This window comes from Elephas maximus, chromosome 11 (genome assembly GCF_024166365.1).
Source record: "Elephas maximus indicus isolate mEleMax1 chromosome 11, mEleMax1 primary haplotype, whole genome shotgun sequence".
In the NCBI taxonomy this organism is placed as follows: Eukaryota; Metazoa; Chordata; class Mammalia; order Proboscidea; family Elephantidae; genus Elephas; species Elephas maximus.
Window position 1 is genome coordinate 95509843 of NC_064829.1, and position 9973 is coordinate 95519815.

The following is a 9973-nucleotide window of genomic DNA, read 5'->3' on the forward strand; positions in this document are numbered from 1 at the left end:
GCTGTTTCTCTGCTGCTGGGAAGTACTGTGGTTGCCACTGCTTCTTGCTGTCTCATACCTTCTCCTACGTTACAGCTCTCTCTCTATTGTATCTAGGAGGTTCTCTGTGTAGGAACCCTGAACACAAAGGACTCACTCTGCTCCAGGCATTTCTTGATTTTCGTCAGGTCCTATTCAATCTCTGTGATATTTGTCTTTATGTTTAATTCAAGGCATGGTTCTTCTACCAGAGCCCTGTGGTTCAGTGAATTAGTATAATGACCCCTTTAGCCACAGTCTTTGTAACTCCCACCAAATGGTTGGTTGGGATTATGCAAATGAGATGCTTGTGCCCCAGGTACGGGACAGGATGTTGTTGTTGTTGTTAGGTGCCGTCGAGTCGGTTCCGACTCATAGCAACCCTACACACAACAGAACGAAACACTGCCCGGTCCTGTGCCATCCTTACAATCATTGTTATACTTGAGCTCATTGTTGCAGCCACTGTGTCAATCCACCACATTAAGGGTCTTCCTCTTTTCCGCTAGCCCTGTGCTTTGCCAAGCATGGTGTCCTGACCCCTCCTGACAACATGTCCAAAGTATGTAAGACGCAGTCTCGCCATCCTCACTTCTAAGGAGCATTCTGGTTGTACTTCTTCTAAGACAGATTTCTTCGTTCTTTTGGCAGTCCATGGTATATTCAATATCCTTTCCCAACACCACAATTCAAAGGCATCAATTCTTCTTCGGTCTTCCTTATTCATTGTCCAGCTTTCATATGCATATGATGCAACTGAAAATACCATGGCTTGGGCCAGGGGCACCTTAGTGTTCGAGGTGACATCTTTGCTCTTCAACACATTAAAGAGGTCCTTTGCAGCAGATTTACCCAATGCAACGCATCTGTTGATTTCTTGACTGCTGCTTCCATGGGTGTTGATTGTGGATCCAAGTAAAATGAAATCCTTGACAATTTCAATCTTTTCTCCGTTTATCATGATGTTGCTCATTGGTCCAGTTGTGAGGATTTTTGTTTTATGTTGAGGTGCAATCCATACTGAAGACTGGTCTTTGATCTTCATTAGTAAGTGCTTCAAGTCCTCTTCACTTTCAGCAAGCAAGGTTGTGTCAACTGCATAATGCAGGTTGTTCATGAGTCTTCCTCCAATCCCGATGCCCTGTCCTTCTTCATATAGTCCAGCTTCTCGTATTTGCTCAGCATACAGATTGAATAGGTATGGTAAAAGAACATGACCCTGACGCACACCCTTCTTGACTTTAAACCAATCAGTATTCCCTTGTTCTGTCCGAACAACTGCCTCTTGATCTATGTAAAGATTCCTCATGAGCACAATTAAGTGTTTTGGAATTCCCATTCTTTGCAATGTTATCCATAATTTGTTATGATCCACACAGTTGAATGCCTTTGCATAGTCAGTAAAACACAGGTAAACATCCTTCTGGTATTCCCTGCTTTCAGCCAGGATCCATCTGACATCAGCAACTATATCCCTGGTTCCACATCCGCTTCTGAAACTGGCCTGAATTTCTGGCAGTTCCCTGCCGATATACTGCTGCAGCCATTTTTGAATAATCTTCAGCAAAATTTTGCTTACGTGTGATATTAATGATATTGTTCTATAATTTCCACATTCAGCTGGATCACCTTTCTTCAGAATAGGCATAAATATGGATCTTCTCCAGTCAGTTGGCCAGGAAGTTGTCTTCCATATTTCTTGGCATAGACGAAGGTTGAGCAGCTAAAGCAAAAGGAAGAATTGATGAAGTAAAAGAACTGAACAGAAGATTTCAAAGGGCAGCTCGAGAAGACAAAGTAAAGTATTATAATGACATGTGCAAAAAGCTGGAGATGGAAAACCAAAAGGGAAGAACATGCTTGGCGTTTCTCAAGCTGAAAAAATTCAAGCCTCTAGTTGCAATAGTGAAGGATTCTATGGGGAAAATATTAAAAGATGCAGGAAGCATTAAAAGAAGATGGAAGGAATACACAGAGTCATTATATCTAAAAGAATTAGTTGTTGTTTAGCCATTTCAAGAGGTAGCATAAGAACAGGAACCGATGGTACTGAAGGAAGAAGTCCAGGCTGCTCTGAAGGCATTGGCGAGAAACAGGGCTCCAGGAATTGAGGGAATATCAATTGAGATGTTTCAACAAACAGATGGAGCCCTGGAGGTGCTCGTCAGGATAGCATAGTTTGCTAATAATGTAAATAAGTTGCATGACACGCTTGTGGGGGTGGGAGCATGCTAATATGTGTATGGAACACTAACAAGAGGATTGGTCAGTTTTGTCACCACATTAGGCTTAACGGAGACATGTGGACAGAGATGGGAGAGACGGTGGACAGCAGCAGCAAGAGCAGTAGCAGCAGGTGACAGAAGGAACACAGAGCCTGGTGTGAGATGGCTACTGTGGAGCTTGCTGACCAACGGAGCTGAGAGTTTTAATTTTAACACTGGCCCAGGAGGCCCCAAGCAGGGACCGCTGGCAAAAGACCTCCAGCAGGGCCTGGGCCAAGGGGGTGAGAAGAAGCTGTCCTGATCAAGGAAGTGTGTCCTAGTCGTTCCTGTTACACCAAAGTTGACTCTGAACCGAAGTAGTAACCCATTACTTCCCTGTCATGGATAGAATCGTGTCCCCAAATATGTCTGCCAACTTGGCTAGGCCATTATTCCCAGTATTGTGTGATTGTCCACTGTGTTGGCATCCAGTGTGATTTTCCTATGTGTTGTAAATCTAACATCTATGATGTTAATGAGATGGAATTAAAGCAGTTCTGTTAATGAGGCAGGCTCAACCTACAAGATTAGGTTGCGTCTTAAGCCAATCTCTTTGAGATATAAAAGAGAAGATTGGGCAGAGAGATTTGGGGGTCTCATACCACCAAGAAACAAGAGCCAAGAGAATAGAGTGTCCTTTGGACGTGGGATGTCTGTGCTGAGAAGCTCCTCCACTGGGGAAGATTGATGACAAGGAACTTCCCTCAGAGCTGATAGAGAGAGAAAAGCTTCCCCTTGGAGCTGGCACTCTGAATTTGGACTTCTAGCCTCCTACACTGTGAGAGAATAAATTTCTCTTTGTTAAAGCCATCCACTTGTGGTATTTCTGTTAGAGCAGCACTAGGTGAACAAATTATTCAATAATAAACCACTTTAACTGTAAGAATGGTGAGTGAGTTCTGTGAGACATTGAGGCCAATTACTGAACCCAAAGATGGGAGGGAGAGTACTGCGGGGAGGAAGAGTAGTTGATTGTAGAGAAGGTGGAGTGCCACAGCAGTTTGGAAAAGTTGGACATTTAGGACATCTTTAACCTCTGCCTTACCGGAACTTTTTATGCTGATCCTTAAAAAAGAAAATATTCATTTAACCACTAACTGGCCCTTGATAGTTTATTGCCACTTCATTTGCATAGTAATTGACCAATCCTGAGAGGTCACTTAATCCTACTGGGTGGTTTTACACACCCAAATTGCATAGTAGACTAACAAATTCTTTGCAAGATTAGGACCTAGCCAATCGTTTTGACAGAATGATAAGCCCAAGGTCAAAAAGGCCATGTATAAAGAGAAACCCATTGCACTGCAATTGTCAAGGAATCAAGGAACAGAAAGTGAAAGACACAAATAGCTTCCCCCCGCCCAATTTTTTTTTTTTTTACAGCTGGTAGAGAGACAGCTTTCCCTAGAGCCAGTGCCCTGAATTTGGACATCCAGCCTCCTGAATTTAAGAAAATTAATGTCTGTTTTTGAAAACCACCGACTTGTGGTATTTCCATCACAGCAAGCTAGGAAACTAAAACACCAGGTATAGGATGTGACCATAGCGCATCTGGCAGGAGAGGCCATTCACTGGTGTCCTGTATTCAGGGTCCGACAGAAGTGCCAGTCCAGCACCTTCCCCAGGACTGCTAACGTATCAGTGATCTTTCATGCCTGGAAGAACATTTATGCTTCAAGACTGACATGAAAAAAATACTGTACCTTTCTTTATTGTGGTATATCTAAAATATAACACATGCTTTATTATACGATAATAAAACATAACAAGACCCTTGAAATTTTAAGGATATTTATTTCTCCTTGCTTCTTCCTTATAAAAAATCATCACAAGGGGTAACCAGCGGTAATAGATTTCTAGACATATTCACAATGTTTAAAATAATATTTTCTGGGTTTTGGTGAAGTTTTACACAGCTGTTTAGGTTCCCATTCAACAAAGTCTACACAAATTGTTCAGTGACATTGATTACATTCACATTCTCAGTATTTCTGTTCTGCCTGTTCCATTTCCATTAATCTAGTGTCCCTGATCTCTTACGTTCTCATCTGTATTTTAAAGTAATTATTGACTGTTGGTTCTCATGTAGATGCACTTTTAAAGGTGTACCGTACTCACAGGTGATATTCTTTATTTTGTGAGCCGATCTGTTATTCAGTTAAAACATGAGCTCAGGGGCTAATTGCAGTTCAAGGTTTCAAGAGTATCTCAGGGCATACACTCGGGGAGCCCTGAAGTCTAAGCTGGTCCAGGAAGTCCAGACTTTTTAGGAATTTGAGTTCTGTTGCACATTTTTCTCCCATTCTTTCAGGATCCACCTATTGTGGTCCTGATCAGAATAGCTGGTGGTGAAGGTCAAGTACCATCTAGTTCTTTTAATCTCAGGGTAGATGAGACTGTGGTTCTTATAGTCCATTAGGTCTGTGGTCTACTCACTAACTTGAGTCCTTGGTTTCTTTCTTTCTTGTTTAGTCCTGTTTTATGCTGGGTTCTCTACAAAAGCAAAACCACGGATGCATATACGTATGTACAGAGAGAGAGACAAACACAGAGTGAGAGATTTACATCAAATAAATGACTCATGCAGTTGTAGAGGTTGGAAAGTCCCAAGTCCATGGGTCAAGCTGGAGGCTTCTCGTTACTCACGTAGCTATAAAGGCGGCTGAACCTAAGATCTGCAGGTAGGGTGCCAGGTGCTGGCTCACTTGCGTTGGAGGGTGATGAATCTCAAGATAAGGAGGTAAGACGGCAGAACCTGGCTCACAAGCTATGGAGGCTGATGAATCCCAAGACACACAGATAAGCTGCTAGCTCAAGTTCCAAGAACAGGAGATCAGATGGAGGATCCAGAATGAGCAAAAGCCAGTGATCTTTGCCAGAAAGTCTACATATATTGGATGCAGGCCAAACTCCCAAGAAAACTCCCCTTCAACTGATTGGCTGCTCATAACAGATCTCATGGTGGAGACGATTACATCTTATCAGATCTCATCATAGGAGGTGAGGACATCATTATATAGCTGCCAAACTACATCATAACTGCCTAACCCTGAGGATCATGTCCCAAACAAGTTGATACACAACATGAACCACCTCAGCTCTGAACAATTAGAGACAAATAGTTGTATCTTAGAAGGCTGCTCACATGCTTTTAAGACCCCAGATACTACTCAACAAACTGGGATGCAGAACATAAACTTTATGAGCTTGCTGGCAATAGACTGAATGACTTTATGCATGTCAAACCAGAGTAGCTCTCTATTACTTTTCTAAGATGAAATCTGTCAGAACAATTGGTGTAGTGGCAGGATTTGTCTATAATCTAATACTGGTTAACAACAACTGGGGCCATCAGCAATTGTTCACCCACAATTGTTACCAATGATTAATTACTGGTAACATCTCAATTGGTACAGTCTACTATTATCAATAATGAACAACTGCATAGTCAATTTACTGATTATTATTTTAAATTAATATATGCTCATATTCATATATATTTTTTCCATATTCATGGCAATACCTAGACTATCTAAATTTAAGCAACAATGGGTCTGTTTAATATGAAAATATGATATTGGTCAGTCATACTTTCAAACTGGTATATGACTGACCAAGACACTCTAAGACACAGCCTTTCAACTTTGACTATAATTAATATTAGGACACTTGGTGGTGCAGTCATTAAGAACTTTCCTTCTACCCAAAAAGTCGGCAGTTTGACTCCACTAGCCACTACTTGGAAACCCTGTGGGGTGATTCTACTCTGTCCTATAGGGTCACTATGAGTCGGAATTGACTCAATGGCATTGTGTATGGAATTTTTTTTTTTTGGTATACCTAACATTAATATGGAGCTCTGGTGGAGCAGTGGTTAAACATTAGTATATACAATAACATATTAATTTTGAACAAGTGGCATACCTGCATGAGAATAGGTGCCTCTTCAGGGATCTCATAGGGCCAAGTACTTCCCCTTTGAGGTACTTACAACTGTCCTGTTACTTATTGTCCGTTTGATCCCTGTATTCCTCCCAGCCTAGGTTTCACATGCACAGGAATCAAGAGAGTTTGATTCATATTCTTTTCACACCTAATACATGCTTGTGGTTGTCAGCTGCCATGGAGCTGACTCCGACTCATGGAGACCTTATGCGTGACAGAACGAAACAGTTGCCTAGTCCTTTGCCATACCCATAGTTGCTGTCATGTTTGAGCCCATTGCTGTGACTATTCTGTTAATCCAACCCACTGAGGGTCTCCACTTTCCTCGGTGGCCCTTTGCTTCACCAAAAATGATGTGTTCCTCTGTGGTCCTGATGATGTGCCCAAAGCAAACAAGTGGTACAATGTTCTGTTGTTATCCACAGGGTTTTCATTGGCTAATTTTTGGAAGCAGATTGCCCGGACTTTCTTCCTAGTCTATTTTACTCTGGAAACTCCACTGAAACTTGTCCGTCCTGGGTGACCTTGCTGGTGTTGGAAATACTGATGGCATAGCTTCCTCCATCACAGAAACATACAAGCCACCAGCATGCAAAAAAATGACAGGTAGGTGGGTATGTCTGGGCAATGAAAGCCAAGCTTATCCTTCTTGTGACACTTGTCAGAGAAACCTTGACTCAGAGACTCTAAGAGACCCTGCTCAGCATGGTGCCTTTTGCCTTTAGACAGGTGGTCTTGCAGGGGTATCTGATTTCATGTACTCCTAAATGGTGAGGTGTGGCATGACAGGACACAAACTCTGAAAGGATTTCACTTTAATGATCTACATTTAAGCAACTACTTATTCTTAGAAATCTAGCTCAAGTGCCAACTTCTCTTTAAATACTCCTTTATGACTTATTGCCTTATACATTTTATATATTTCTTTGCTTATTGTTGGTCTTCCTTTCTAGGACATAAGGGTAGGGACAATTTTTTTCACTCAATCCCCAGAGTCTCCATCCTCGAATGTTGTCACATGGCAAACACAGGCACCTCATGACTACATGCTAGTTACTAAGACCTCAATCCCAGAGAAACTAAATACTTTCCATGTAGAGTAGAGAGCCCACCGCAGATTCACACAAAAACTTGACTTCATTCAGCATCTCCATTTTCTTTCCCAAAGGCAATGCTGTCCCCCAATTATTAAGTCAATTGAGCACCCCAAAAGTGTGCACTAGATGACATTTACTCAAATAGTTGTGTAACCAGAAGATATCCTGACAACAGTACCTATGTGTCTCTAAAAATCATAATCTAAGTATTTTAGACCTTCCCATATTGAATGCAGAAGGACACAGATGTGGATTTTGTGGCAGAATCTTTCCAGGGATTAGTCCTTAAATTTGGCCTCTTGTTGTTACAGAATGTACCTTTTGTAGGTCAGACTCTTGCTTTTGCCATGTTCCAACTTAACACTTCTCTGTACATTTGACACTTGTCCAAATTAAAATAAATCTTGATTAATTTCACTCTATGACGTTGCATTTTGTATTTCAATTGTTATTCTTACATAAGCTATTCTCAAATACACAAAACCATTTGGTGTAATATTCTCAGTAATATAAAGCCCATACAGACACCTTTCAGACAATTCACAGTCTGTTTCTATGAATATGTACTTTCTTTCACCATTTAAGTTTTTATGTAATGTTATGCAATGAATACCCCTATGTTGAATATTTTCTGTAGTATTGCCCATAAAATAGGGAATCATATTTATGTTGATATTTTCTGTGGTATTTTCATAAAGTAGGGAATCCTGATATTTGTTACTACTGTTCTTTTAAGGAACATGATTTCCCAAGTTTATTAAAATAAAGATTCTAATACAAGGGCCGTGAATGGTTAACTTTACCCATAAAAGATAACCTCTAAAACCCACTGCCAGTTTCAGCCAATCAAAATGAGGGATTCTATAATATTTTCTTTAAAATTTGAACATTTAGTGAATTAAATATATTCAAACCTAATCATTTGTTTGTAGAAGGAGGAGGGAGAAATTTGGGGCAGGAGAGATAATACTTGACTTTAAATACTGGGATGGTACTCGGTCTATTAAGCTCGTTTTAGTTCAAAACTCTGTATGAGAAAATGAGCAGACACTCTTTAAAGTCACGGAAGTGATTTTGCTATTTGCAGTAAACTACCTTTTCTTTCCGAGTACCTGACTGGCACAAACTGTTAAATTACAAACACATCATTACCTGACATTTCCTTTACCAGTGCTATTACATTTGATTGTTTCTTTGGGAGCAGAAGCTCAGTTCTTGCAATGCAACCCTTTCATGATTGTGCATCAAATGATGAGTGGAGGATGAGCGAGTGAACAACTGAACATTGGCAAATACATACCATTTACATGTCTCCCAAAGGTGAGGGGATTTTGTCTATCTTATCCAAGCAAAACACAGCCTACAGACACTGGAGACATGGCTCATGAGAACAAAGGGGCTAACAGTTGGGAAACATGCATGGATTAGCGGGGAGGCATTCTCTAGCCACCAACTGGGCTTATCAGCAAGAGCCATATAACAGTGAAAGATGGCGGAGAAGGTGTAAAAATACACAAAGGTGCTCACCAGGAGAAGGATAGTTTTGGTAGCTCTGGACTCAGGAGAGGAGCTGGAGGAGACGTTGTTCCTATGAATGTGTTCAACCTGCTTCTTGTGTCTGTACAGGATGAAAACCATGGAGCCACTGGCCCAGATCATGAACCCCAAACCTACAACATCAGGGACAAATAACAATGCTGCATACAAGGAGTCTTTGGTTCTGTCGTGACGAACAGAAGAACAGTATCCCAAATCTTTTCTGGATGTGATATTTGTGTTGGTCTGTTTGCTAATCACAAACATAGGAAAAATGATATTTACCAGCATTTGTGTCATCCAGCACATGAAAATAGAGGGGCCAATGTACTTGGGAGTTTTTCACTTAAGCTCTGCCCATCTGGAGTTCCTGGGGCTGATGGTGATGGCCTGGAAGAAACTCAAAAGGCAGGTGCTGGCAAGGGACACGCCCCGGCCCACTTTGGAAGTATAGGCAAAAAGCTTGCATGCAAAATCATTGAAAAAACCTTTCCACCCAAAAGATACCATTGTCTGGGGGATTCCTCTAGAGAGAAGGACCATGGAATTGGCTACAAATAGGTGCGTGAGAATCAAATCTGTGGGCTGTAACCTGCACCCAGTGAAGTAAAGGATGGTATAACAGTATAGAAGAGAGAAATTCCCCAGGATTCCAACTACAGTCTGGGATAAGTAGGCAGTTCCTATTGCCAGTTCCCTGACATCCATCCTGATGGTTCTATGAGGTGTGGGCCTCATGTATTATAACAGCTGAAATCCAATACTCTCCACTTAGCAATAATTCCCACGTAGAAATAATCACTTAAAGTGCTTCTCCCATTAAGAGGCTTCAGAGTTGAATGTATAACCAACAAAGGTCCCTTACAATATAGGAATCGCTGCAATGAAGGATATGCATGTGGTAACTTCATTCTTCACAAATTTATGAGGCAGAAAATACTACAACTTCATTTTATAAAGATGAGGGGATCTTAGGCACAGAGAGGTTAAGTTTTTTTGTCTGAATTCATACACTTAAATAAGGGCAAATTAGAGACACCGAGGTGGCTGGGCTGGTGATGAAAATAATGCATTTAACCACCATGCGATATTAAAATACTATATTAATGTGTT

The 9973-nt window shown here is 41.1% G+C and overlaps 1 pseudogene; it reads right to left on the reverse strand.

Moving 5' to 3' along the window:
* Positions 1-8766: 8766 nt before the first annotated feature.
* On the reverse strand, positions 8767-9568 carry LOC126086225 (vomeronasal type-1 receptor 4-like; annotated as a pseudogene).
* Positions 9569-9973: the final 405 nt, after the last annotated feature.